Source organism: Periophthalmus magnuspinnatus, chromosome 13 (assembly GCF_009829125.3).
Source record: "Periophthalmus magnuspinnatus isolate fPerMag1 chromosome 13, fPerMag1.2.pri, whole genome shotgun sequence".
Lineage (NCBI taxonomy): Eukaryota > Metazoa > Chordata > Actinopteri > Gobiiformes > Gobiidae > Periophthalmus > Periophthalmus magnuspinnatus.
Window position 1 is genome coordinate 710,110 of NC_047138.1, and position 13,389 is coordinate 723,498.

At 40.5% G+C, this 13,389-nt stretch overlaps 1 protein-coding gene across 1 annotated transcript in view; it reads left to right on the plus strand.

Annotated features, from left to right (window-relative positions):
• igsf11 (immunoglobulin superfamily member 11) overlaps positions 1-13,389 on the plus strand; it is a 207,726-nt gene that overhangs the window by 29,132 nt on the left and 165,205 nt on the right. The window lies entirely within an intron of this gene.

Here is a 13,389-nt window from a genome sequence, read left to right on the forward strand (position 1 = left end):
GTCCTGATTGGCTGTTGGACTGTAGACCATTGTGTCGTGCGTCCTGATTGGCTGTTGGACTGTAGACCATCGTGTCGTGCGTCCTGATTGGCTGTTGGACTGTAGACCATCGTGTCGTGCGTCCTGATTGGCTGTTGGACTGTAGACCATCGTGTCGTGCGTCCTGATTGGCTGTTGGACTGTAGACCATTGTGTCGTGCGTCCTGATTGGCTGTTGGACTGTAGACCATTGTGTCGTGCGTCCTGATTGGCTGTTGGACTGTAGACCATTGTCCATCAGTCTCCTCCGTGCCGTGTCTCCTGTCCAGTACAGAATGTGTTCAGACAAATTTACATAAACGTTGGATCTCAGTGTGACTCTGAAGTGCTGTACGTTTGCAATTTGTTTTCTCCCCGACAAAACCCACAATGTCGATGAAACGTTCTGCACCGACAAAGACGCCTACGAAGGTTTGAACTTTGAGAGAGTTTAAACGAGAGAGAAATGTGAGAAAATGTTAACGCCTGTGTGAGAAAAGTGTATAAAGTGTGTGGTGAGGGGTTTTACAGACAAAAACAGAGAGAATAATGTAAAAATAAAGCTGATACTTCGCAGATTTCACCTGTTTTTAGAAGGTAAACCAGGGACCACTGCTCCGTCTTTAACTTGTCGAGCGTGAAAGACGACTGTCCAGTCCTGCAGTGTTTGGAGAAGTTTATAAACCGTCATTTTATTGCAAAGTTTTCTAATTTCATCTGAATTTCTTTACGCAGTCGTTTCTTCTTGCGCAGTCGTTTCCTTTGCGTTATTTTGCATCTCTTGTTCCACCCCAGGACTCGTGATGATGATGATTTGCCAGTGTTTGTTTATGAACTTAGAGACGTAGCTTTGTCCTGCTGTTTCCTCAAATAGGTTTTTCTGTGAATATTATTCCTTATACCCCCCATACACACACAAAACACACACACACACACCCTCACACAACCGCACAATGTCAAACAACCCAATTAGCCACCATCTATGGGGGTAATTATGCATAGACTATTAAGCTGTTGTCTTTCAGAGCACCATCACAACTGTAATTACGGCGAAAGAAACAATGATGCGTAATTACTGTTCGCCATTGGTGCTCCATTGTAAATACATCAGCGGATTTAGGAGCGAACGCAGATCTGAACCGAATAATATTGATTTAAGAACACAAAATGGAGGAGCGCCGTCCTTTAGTCACAGCGCTAACTCTTCATAAACATATATTATAATCAAAGGCGGAATATCAACCCATCCGTCTTCTGTGGAGTGTAGAGGCCTGACGTTTCCATTTATTAAAGCGATGAGACGAAGGCGAGGACTTTAACGATGACACCGCGTGATCAATGAGTCTATTGTGTCGTGCTGCAAAGAGCTTTATTATTACAACACACGGCGCCGTCCCAAACCGGCGCGATTTAGCTGCGTTTAAAGCGTGATTTCCCCAGCGGAGTTTAGGTTTTCGCAGACGGGTCTCGAGCGGCTGTGGTTCTGCTCTTTATGTGAAGTAACGTCACGAGAAACGAGGGACTGCGCCGTGGCAATAAAGGAAATCTATTACCGACGACAAACGGCGAGCTGTCTGCTTTGTTTTAGAGCGTTGGCTCACTGTGGCTCAAAAATACAAATGGATTAAAATAAGGGCCACCTGGTTGTTTTAAAACGTAGAATATTTCAGTTTATGGTGTTGTTTTCATGTTTATGTCTCAAAATTAGCATTAGCATTAGCATTGACACGAAAACCTCTTTCTAAATGTGGAAGTGTCTCCGGTGAATGTTGTAAGTGACATTCACTCTGTCCACTGTCTGACCCCAACCCCCTAACCTCTGACCCCTAACCCACCTGCAGCTCCCTGTCCACTGCATTATCTTTAATTATTTATTTATTTATTAATTTAAGCGAGACTCTGCAAAAACCTCATACGGATAAAATTGGACAGGAAGTAGTGATGATAACAGGAAGTAGTGATGCTAACAGGGAGTAGTGACGCTAACAGGGAGTAGTGATGCTAACAGGGAGTAGTGACGCTAACAGTTGCCAATTCTATGACATAAGCCTGATTTTGTTGCAGTTTAGGTTTTTGTTCTTGTAGATTCAAACTGAATCTTGATGCAGACAAACATAATACCACCAGACCAGTGCACAGGTCAGATCACTGGAGAGGCGAGCCCGCCGACACCTGCAATTGAATTCAAAGTAATAACATGTCCATGGTCATTGGTCCCCTATAAGAAAAGTGTGCTGTTGTTCTGTGTGCTGTTGTTTTGTGTGTTGTTTTGTGTGTTGTTTTGTGTGCTGCTGTTTTGTGTGCTGCTGTTTTGTGTGCTGTTTTGTGTGCTGTTTTGTGTGCTGCTGTTTTGTGTGTTGTTCTGTGTGCTGTTCTGTGTGTTGTTTTGTGTGCTGTTCTGTGTGTTGTTTTGTGTGCTGTTGTTCTGTGTGTTGTTTTGTGTGTTGTTTTGTGTGTTGTTCTGTGTGCTGTTTTGTGTGCTGTTGTTTTGTGTACTGTTGTTTTGTGTGTTGTTTTGTGTGCTGCTGTTTTGTGTGTTGTTTTGCGTGTTGTTTTGTGTGCTGTTTTGTGTGCTGTTTTGTGTGTTGTTTTGTGTGCTGTTTTGTGTGCTGTTGTTCTGTGTGTTGTTCTGTGTGTTGTTTTGTGTGTTGTTCTGTGTGTTGCTTTGTGTGCTGTTGTTTTGTGTGCTGCTGTTCTGTGTGTTGTTCTGTGTGTTGTTCTGTGTGTTGTTTTGTGTGTTGTTTTGTGTGCTGTTGTTTTGTGTGCTGCTGTTCTGTGTGTTGTTTTGTGTGTTGCTTTGTGTGCTGTTGTTTTGTGTGCTGCTGTTCTGTGTGTTGTTTTGTGTGTTGCTTTGTGTGCTGTTGTTTTGTGTGTTGTTGTTCTGTGTGTTGTTTTGTGTACTGTTGTTTTGTGTGTTTTGTGTGTTGTTTTGTGTGCTGTTTTGTGTGTTGTTTTGTGTGCTGTTGTTTTGTGTGCTGTTTTGTGTGTTGTTTTGTGTGCTGTTGTTTTGTGTGTTGTTTTGTGTGCTGTTGTTTTGTGTGTTTTGTGTGTTGTTTTGTGTGCTGTTTTGTGTGTTGTTTTGTGTGCTGTTGTTTTGTGTGTTGTTTTGTGTGTTGTTCTGTGTGTTGTTCTGTGTGTTGTTTTGTGTGTTGCTTTGTGTGCTGTTCTGTGTGTTGTTCTGTGTGTTGTTCTGTGTGTTGTTTTGTGTGCTGTTGTTTTGTGTGCTGCTGTTTTGTGTGCTGTTGTTCTGTGTGTTGTTCTGTGTGTTGTTTTGTGTGTTGTTCTGTGTGTTGTTTTGTGTGTTGTTCTGTGTGTTGCTTTGTGTGTTGTTTTGTGTGCTGTTGTTTTGTGTGCTGCTGTTTTGTGTGCTGTTGTTCTGTGTGTTGTTCTGTGTGTTGTTCTGTGTGCTGTTGTTTTGTGTGTTGTTTTGTGTGCTGTTGTTGTGTTGCACATTGTGTGTGGTTTAATAGGTCCGGTAACAGGAGGAACATAAGAATAAAGGATCTGGTCTATTTGAACAGCCTTTTTATTACAATAGACGACGAGTTCACTGCACATGGATCACAAGAGCGACTGTTACTGTCGAAGGCGAAGAAGGTCGAGAACGGCGAAGGCCTATAGAGACGGGCATCAATGTGAAAGCCACAGAGACGCTATTGTGCGACGTAACAATAAAACACTCGTTAAAATCCCTCCAATGCAGGTTCCAGTGCCAGCGCAGTCGTTTGATAAAGGATTACACCAGCCTCACACTCCACAGCAGGGGCGGCGAAAAAATACAGATCCACTTTTAATTAATCCTTGTTTGAATTAAGCTGAAAAATTAATACAGTAAATTGGCTGCGCTGACGTGATGAGACGGTTATGATACAGTGGGGCATCAAAGCGCGGAGCAGAGAGGCCTGATGGGATATTAGCCTCAGAACATAAGTGCTGACTGTCAATGAGGAGGTGAACTTTGGGATTTCACACCTGGATAACAGCAGAGGACACGGCTAAACGGGACGGCCCATATAAATGATAGAGAGACCGGAGGCGCCCTGGTTTAAATTTAGCACGGGATAGTGGAAATCAATATTTTACACTTTTTATGATAACACAGAACAGATAGTTTTGCTCTCGCAGACTCAGCAGCTTCACCTTTTCACGAACTGGACTGAATAAAAACGATATTCAGAGCAGGTTCTGTGCGACTGAGAGGGCCCATAATACACTTTTATTCTCTCATCTGTGTTATAATGTTGTTTCCTCTTGAAAAACAGACCTGGAGTTGTGTTTTTGTGGAGGTAACAGCGTTAGAACAGTCCACAAGAGATTATTTGACATGATATAGGACCTTTAAAGACACACTATGTAACCTTTCTGGTGAGGGATTTGAGATATTTTTGCATAAATGTTCAAACAGCTAAAAATAACATCCTTTCTCACCATCAGGGGCCTCCTTTTCACAGATCGGACCTGTAAAGTCGCATATTTCAGGTATTCTGCAGGATTTTTCCTCAGTTTTCCAAATGTCACTCATCTACATCACGTGAACGTTGTTATCGTTTGTTCTCATGACGATATTTACGAGCTTTTACTTTGTGTGTTGGTGCTTTTTGCTTTGTAGATGTAGAATTATGTATTTTAAGACTATACGTCGCTCTGGAGTAAAAGTCGCACCAGCAAAAAATGCAAAATAATGAAGAAAAAACATATAAGTCGCATTTTTGGGGAAATTTATTTTACAAAATCCGAGACCAAGAACAGACATTTTATCTTTAAAGTCAAGTTCTAATAATAATAATAAAATAGAGAACAACAGTATCTATTAACAGGATTTATTAATTTTTGTGAGATTCTGCTAAAACATAGAGATAAAATTGGACAGGAAGTAGTGACGCTATCAGGAAGTAGTGACGCTATCAGGAAGTAGTGACGCTATCAGGAAGTAGTGACGCTATCAGGAAGTAGTGACGCTATCAGGAAGTAGTGACGCTATCAGGAAGTAGTGACGCTATCAGGAAGCAGTGACGCTAACAGGAAGTAGTGACGCTATCAGGAAGCAGTGACGCTAACAGGAAGCAATGACGCTAACAAGAAGTAGTGATGCTAACAGGAAGTAGTGACACTAACAGGAAGTAATTATGCTAACAAGAAGACAATAACCAACATGTGACTTTATATATTTGAATCATTTCACATATAAGTCACGTCTGAGTATAAGTTGTATCCTGGACAAACTTGAAAAAAGTGACACTTAGTCAGAAAATGCAGTACTAAAACTGCAGTTTATGTTTCTAGAGTACTGCGTCTGTGACCCTGTACTCGTGGATTCTCTGGGTCGATTCTATTGTTTTCTATGACTATTTTTTCTTGATTTCTTGACATGGGCCCAAAAATTCCACGTCACAAATTGAAATACATCTGGGAGGGCATCTGACGTAAAATGAGTTGTATGTAGTGCAAACCCTCGTCACATTACCCGCTCGTTCTGTACTGTATGTGAACCATTTAAGATACTGTACATGTACGCAGGAGTTCATGTAATTTGAAGTACATACATTTTTAACGACTTTCTCCATTTTCCCTCATGTTTCTGCTGCTCTGATCAATTTCATCTTTTGATCCCAACGACGGCCCATTTTCATTTCCATTTTCACACAGCGTTTGTAAAGCAAAGGTCGTTTTTTCCCGTGTTTCAGAACCCGAGCTTTCATTTGTAATCTCGAATAAAGCAGTTGCGATTACTGCAATGGTGCGGCGTGTTAAAATGTGAGTTGTTTCTAGTGGGTGGAGCTGCACTGAAGTCTACGGTCCCAGTGTGTGGTCGGGATCCAAGCCAAGACATGAAGGAGCCGTGTGGGACCAAAGTGCATTTTCTGATTAGGTGAGACAGACTGCGGGCTGTGTGCAGGGATGGAGATAGAGAAGGAGGCAAAAGTTTAATTTGGCACACACAAAAAAACACACACAACTGATAGCAATGGCCCCGCTCACCTTCAGCCAGTCGAGTAATTACTGCGTTAATTAACTTCTAACGGCTTTGGATCATTTTGTGCATTCTTGAAAAGTAGAGAAGATAAAATAGCATCTTAAAGACATAAAAAGACTCCGACAACAAACTAAATAATGTTGTATTTAAATATTATAAGGAGATGCACTGAGTTTTTTTGTTTTTTTGCGTGTCTGTCCTTATAATATAGTGTAAACTGGCAGGGCATCTGACGTAAATCCTATGTGAAATCACTGTGCACCGTCTTTGCCTTCAGTCCAGGAGTTTGCCGGTTTGATCCTCGGCGTATAAAGCTGTTGTTTCCATAAGAAATGTGTTAATGTTTATAGAAAACTTTGCACAAATGTGACTGCGTGAGGTCACAGGTGAGTGGGCGTGATCGACAGGTGAATTAGCCAATCAGGGACATGCACGGCCAGTCTGTATAAAAACAAACAAACATGGCTGCTTACGAGGAAAATAATCTAACAGTGGAGTGAAAAACATCACAGATTTCTGCAGAATCAATTGGCGAGTATTTTAATTTTGTCACTGAATAATAAACAAATCTGATTCCACGGTTTTATTTCCATGACGAGACTGATATCCCTCTGCGGAAAAACGTCAGACGCTAAACTAAACCTGGCGAAAACCGTGACTAGACCAGGAACGAAAAGCCAAGAGCGAAACGTGTGATCTAACCAGGAGCAATGGCGTGTATTTCCAAAGCTCCCCTGAAATCAAGAGCAGTTTGACGAAGGCACAGAACGTCCAGTGACCTGAGGAAGTCTTTCTCTTTCTCCGCTTGTTTCCTCTGCTCCATTCATCTCCGCTCACATTGGCAGACTTTTCTTTTCCCAAAAACCCCTCTGATTCCCCCTCTTTTCTGCCTCTTTGCCTCTCACTGTGAACTTATGAATAGAAATGTATTCAAATGACAAAAACAATCGTGGACTGAGTTCATTTGCGCTGCATATTTTGCCGGTGCAGCCTGGTGCAGACTCAGGTGGGCTGGGTATTAATAGCTGTTCTCCGTTGTTGACGTCAGCAGAAATCACACGTGTGCCTCTTAACGCTTAAATGGTGTTTTGTGTTAGTTAGACACATCACTCCGAGCCGCCGCGCTCTTTAGCACTTGTCAGAGAAAGTATATAAAAATCCTGCGCCTGCTCTCGCCATAAGACCTGGTGTTTTATTCCTTTTCTCGCTCTGATTGTGCCACTTGTACCTGTGGAAAACCTCTCCACCGTCTGTGATGCCATTTGAATAAAACGTCTGTGAGTTCAGACCATTAAAGCTGCAGGATTCACCATCTATTAGTCTCTAGTTAAATACGTTTTCTCTATACGTTTTTCATTCCTTTTTCCAGCCTAAAGAATCTTAAATGTGCTTTGTCTGTTTTTAATGTTCATATCTTGATTTACAGACAACAGTGAAATAAAAACCCCAGGATCATGTAGAGGGTTAATACGAACATTTAAGACCAGAATGAGTCTGAAGCAGCAGAGACAGAGAGAGGAGACAGTTAAAAAAACAACAAAAAAATAAATAAAACCATTCAAAATAACAAAAAAGAAACAAATAAACCTCAAAATAACAAAAAAATAATACAATAAAAATAACTAAAATAAAACCTAAAAAAAAAAACTTAAAAAAAACAACCTCAAAATAACTAAAAAACAAATATATATATATATATATATATATATATATATATATATATATATATATATATATATATATATATATATATATATATATATATATATATATATATATAAACTAAAAAAATAAACTCAAAAAAACTCAAAAAAACAAACTCCAGGATCATGTAGAGGGTTAATACGAACATTTAAGACCAAAATGAGTCTGAAGCAGCAGAGACAGAGAGAGGACACAGGGGACAGAGGACACAGAGAGGACACAGATTTACAAAAAAACAAAAAAACAAAACAAAAAAAAAACAAAACCTCAAAATAATAAAAAAAAATCTCAAAATAACTAAAAAACAAAAAAGTAACCTAAAAAAACCAAACAAAAACAAAAAAAAACACCTAAAAGAAACCCAACAAAAAAACCCCCACAAAAAGTAACTCAAAATAACAAAAAAATAAATAAATAGATAAAAACTCCAAATAACAAAACAAAAAACAATAACCCATAAATAAAAAAACTTTAGAAATAAATTCAAAATATCTAAAAAAAAATGACCCCCAGGATCATGTAGAGGGTTAATACGAACATTTAAGACCAAAGTGAGTCTGAAGCAGCAGAGACAGAGAGAGGACAGAGGACACAGAGAGGACACAGAGAGGACACAGAGGGGACACAGATTTTCAATAGAAAGTGAATTGGAGTCGATGGAGCAGGAAGTGAACCATGATCACTTCCTGTTTGAACGCGGTGGCTAGCAGGTTAGCTCTGTCCATTTATATAAACAGTCTATGATTATTATATGTATATTCACTTTCTTCTTGTGTTTCTTGACTTTCTTGAAATAAATACAAAAAAAAAATTAACAAAAAATTAACAAAAAACGTTCAGACTCTTAAACTCTGCACTATGGAACTTTTCTGGTGAAGTTTTCCACCGTTTATCTCCATTGTTCCACAGTAAGGCTTTAAAATGATTGCTCTCCATGGAGAAAAGGCCATGTTACTAGTCAGTTCTGTGGAAAGGAGACCCTGGTTATTGTAATAAATGTGTTTTTCAAACGGCTTTTGATCAATAAAAATATATGAGATTGAGTAAATACAGGATGGATATGTATAAGAAAAGTTACACAGTGTGGCTTTAAATGTTTCCTGTAAAGAAAAAGACAAAATAAAACAAACTTGAGTGTGCAGATGGTTTTATTATTGCAGTAGTTGTTCAGTTGTTTTGTTGTGAAAATGTTTTATTTTATTATTAGAGCAGTTGACTCCACATGGTTCTCATATGGGGGTGTGTTTAATCGGACAAAATGGACGCCGCACCAGGTTGTTTTTTACTGGAAATACCTCTATTTAAACGAGTCAGACGTGTCTTTAGTGACATCGGGCTGGACTCACTCTCTGACTCTCACTTACAGAGAACTTTACTACAACTTTTCGTTTTTGTATTTCGTTCTTTCAGGCTTTTATTTTGACTTTAGTGAGTTGAATATCTGTCGACTCAACCACCGCACGACGCCATAAAAAACACACAGTCTGACTTGATTCTCCAACAGTAACGTGATTGTTCAGTGTCCAGTGTCATGGCTCTAATGGCTCTGTCCATAGAAAAGCCCTGTGTTCTGTCTCTCTGCGTTCTCTCCATCTGTATTCTCTCCATCTGTATTCTCTCCATCTGTATTCTCTCCATCTGCATTCTCTCCGTCTCTATTCTCTCCGTCTTGGCTCGGTGCTGTGTGTGCGTCTATAGCAGTAAATAGCCGTCTGTCTCCGCCAGGCCCGGTCGCCGTGGTGATGAGTCCGGTCTTATACTGAGGGTCTGTGACTCAGCACAGGCCTCGTTTCAACCCAATCACAGAGTTTTTTAAATCGGGGGGAAAAACTGAAACTGAAAAGACGGAAAGAAGATGGTGACGTCCGACATGAAACACAAACATGTACGTTTAGTTAAAGCTTCTTAGTAAAAGACAAACTGGACCAAGAGTTTGAGGAGTGAAGATGTTTGGCTCCTCGTTCTTGTTTTTGAGTTTTTCCTGCAGGAGGAGGGTCTGAGGACAGGGGGCGCTCTGGGACACTTCTCCGTTTATTCTGTGTTGATTCATTTGCTCGTCTGTTTCTGTTTCATTGTTGATTTTATAACTTTCCGTTGGTTAAATCGTTTCTCGTGTTCAGCCCAAAGAGGCGACGCTGCTGTGATTTTAGGCTTTACAAAAATAAATTGAGTTGGACTGAATTACTCCTTACTTCTGTCTGAAGGAGGCGCTAACGAACCTGAAACTGTAAAAGGCTTTTAGTTACAGTTTCTGTTTGTGTAGGTCTGAGCTACATTAACCTCCCGATACCCGAGCTTTAATCAAATAAAATAATAAAAAAAATAAGTAAATAAAATAATAATAATAATAATAATAATAATAATACAAAAAAATAATAATAAAAACAAATAAAAAGAAAATAATTAAATAAAAATAATTAAATAAAAAAATAAACAAAATAAATAAATATTCTAAACTCTTAGAAATATTCCCAATTGAACATGTTCTTGTTGCTGTTCTTGTAAAAATTTGCACTGTGGCCTAAACAATCCAAAATGTGTTGTCCACAGATGAGGACACCAGGTCTCAGTAGGTTAAATGTGCTCTGTGCCTGAGACGTACTTCACACAAACATTCAGCTCTTAATGTTTTTCCACACCTATTAGCATCTTGGCTCTGTTGCTCTTTGTTTGCTTTGTTTGCTTTGGGTCTTCTCGTCTCATAATAGTTAGAAATCAGACTGTACATTGATAAAATTGTTGACTTTGTTCTTTAAATGATGATGTGATGTGTGGATAATAATATAATAATAAAAATGTTGTGTACAGCACTTTTCAACAAACTGCAATAGTGAATTTAATTAAGCAAAACAAATATTATATTCTCAAAAGTAATAAACGAAAGGAAAGATAATTACAGATTTTTGTGTCATTTGGGAAATTCTTCAAAGCTTGAAAAAAAAAAACTGTTTCATTGAAGTTGTGAGTGATAATATAATAATGTAAAGGTTTATATCACACTGAAGTAAAGTACTACCACAGTGTTTTTACTCACTCACAGCAGATTTAGTAAAACAAACATGATTCTATTACATAATAAAAGATGAGATGTTAGTGTTGATGTTTGTCATTAGGGACGTTATTTAAAGTCTGGAAAAACTGTCTATTTGTCTATTTTATGACAAATTTAGTTTTGTTTGTTTTATGACAAATGATATTTGTGATGGAGAAGAGGAAGTGCATTTCACACTTTATGAGAGGAAATGTAAAAATCTGGAGTGAATGTTGAAAGAAGAAGAAGAAGGATGGGGAGAAGTTGAGTACAGCTCTGTCTTAAACTGATAAAATGTGTCTGTAGATGTGACTGAGTGTGACTATAGACACATTGTCCGACCGTAGACTCCATGTGCACATTTCTTGGCTCTCAGAGTCATGTGTCTGCGTGTTCTCTCTGTGCTGCATGTGCGTGTTCTCTCCGTGCTGTGTGTTCTCTCTGTACGTGCATGTTCTCTCTGTACATGCTTGTTCTCTCCATGCTGTATGCACAGCCTTTCTGCGTTCTCTGCCTCATTATCATGTGAATGCTCTACACATCTGAGCCAAACAAGAGGAGCCTTGTTCAGACCCGAGCCCCACGGCAGAGCAGCCCCAATGAGAAGCCTCCGAGCGGGAACAGTCCACCAGGAGTTCAGCCTCTCCACAGCCTCCATCTGCTCACGACATGCTCAGTGTGTGGAGGAGCAGGAGGAGGAGCAGGAGGAGGGCAGAGAGAGAGAGCTGCTCACAGACTGTGGAGGAGCAGGAGGAGGAGCAGGAGGAGGAGCAGGAGGAGGAGCAGGAGGAGGAGCAGGAGGAGGGCAGAGAGAGAGAGACAGAGAGAGAGAGCTGCTCACAGACTGTGGAGGAGCAGGAGGAGGAGCAGGAGGAGGTGCAGGAGGAGGAGCAGGAGGAGGAGCAGGAGTAGGAGCAGGAGGAGGAGCAGGAGGAGGAGCAGGAGGAGGAGCAGGAGGAGGTGCAGGAGGAGGAACTTGCAGATGGTGGTGTTATTTGGACTCGTGCACTCGTGTTTAGTTTTATTTCATTTTAAACGTCGCTCTGTGTGAGTCTCTTTTGGTTCCTCTGTGTAAATAAAGATAATACAAAGAAAATAAGAAAATAGAACATACTGTTTATAAACTCATAAATAAGGACGATATCTGTGCTGCTGTGTCCGATAACCGATATTTGCCCACACTGATATTAAACATTTATCGTATAAAGACTAAGTTTATGTAAAGTTATAGAGAAGTTTATAGATGAACTTAATGATTTTTCCAATGTCACTGACAATCTGACATCATAAAACGACAAACGACACAACACACCACAAAATGTGTGTGTAATTCTTATGATGCAGTGATAATTACTGTATGTGTGTGTGACCGAGTGTGTGTATGAGTGTGTGTATGTGTATGTGTGTGTGTGCCTTTTTCTTTTTCATTCGTGACCATTTGAACTGAGATTGAGTCGTTTTTTCAGCTTTGATCTTTAATGTTAAGACCAACAGACGAGATATTCAAATGTTTAAAATGTTAAATATCCTGCGTGTTACACATTTTATCTGATTATTTTATTTTTACTGTCCCATAAATCAGTTCATCTGGAGTTTTCCCGACACCAAACTTCATATTCAGTAAAGAGCTCGGCCCCTCTCTGCTGTACTGACTCTGTGTATAAATATTGGACTTAAAGCTGCGTCCCTGAGTCTCTCGTGTTGACTCTTCCAGCTCCTTCTCTTTATTTGCTTTTATCTTCTGCTCCTGTTTCTTCTCTCAAATCCCCAGATTATTAAAAGCACACCGCCCCGTCCATAATCGAGCCTGTATAAAGTTCACGTAGTCCCAGCTCTCGTGCTATCACTAATTCACCAAACCACCTCTCCGCCGTCATACGAGCGTCTCCGCGGCTCTTCGATATCGATTGGACACACACAGACGAACGCAGAGACCGGAGGTAGAGGTCAGCCGCGGTCCGAGCTCCTATCTCGCAATGGGACCAATTTCCCAGCCCCAGGTCGCCCCCGGTGCCGTCCTAAACGTGAGCGAAGAGCCTGCGTGTGGATAAGTGAAGATGTTTAATGCACAGTGTGAAGTACGAGGGTGAAACGCGACGGTGAGCTTCAGCAGAGCGTTGGTTTGCATGTGAGCGCCGTGTTCTGCTTTATGTGGAGTAACTCGGGTGGAGAACATCGGGACGGCTCTGAGGAGGCGCACGTTCATATATTCATGAGTCACCGGTGGCGTGGGGCGGGACGTGTGCAGAAGGTGATTCAGGACAGAGTTTTAATAAATCTGAACGTCAGTCTTTGTTTTATTTAAGCCACAGAGCGAAAATCAAGGAGGAGGTCACGAGGAAGAACCAGGACATGCAGGAGGGACTGTGTCTCTCGGCTGGACTGGGAACGCCTTAGGGAGGAGCTGGAGGAAGTGTCTGGGGTGAAGGAAGTCTGGGAGTCCCTGCTCAGACTGATGCCCCCGTGACCCGGCCTGGGATAAGAGATAAAAATGTGTATTTTTCATTTTGGTTGTTTTTATTCCACTGAAAAATGGAGAAAAACATGTTTACCATCTCAGAGTGGGCTCGCATCTCCACAAACCTGACTCTTATTGGGCCTCATCCTGTTTGTTTCCATGGAAGTGTTGTTCTTTTTGCTATAATCTTCTAAAGTAGAGCAT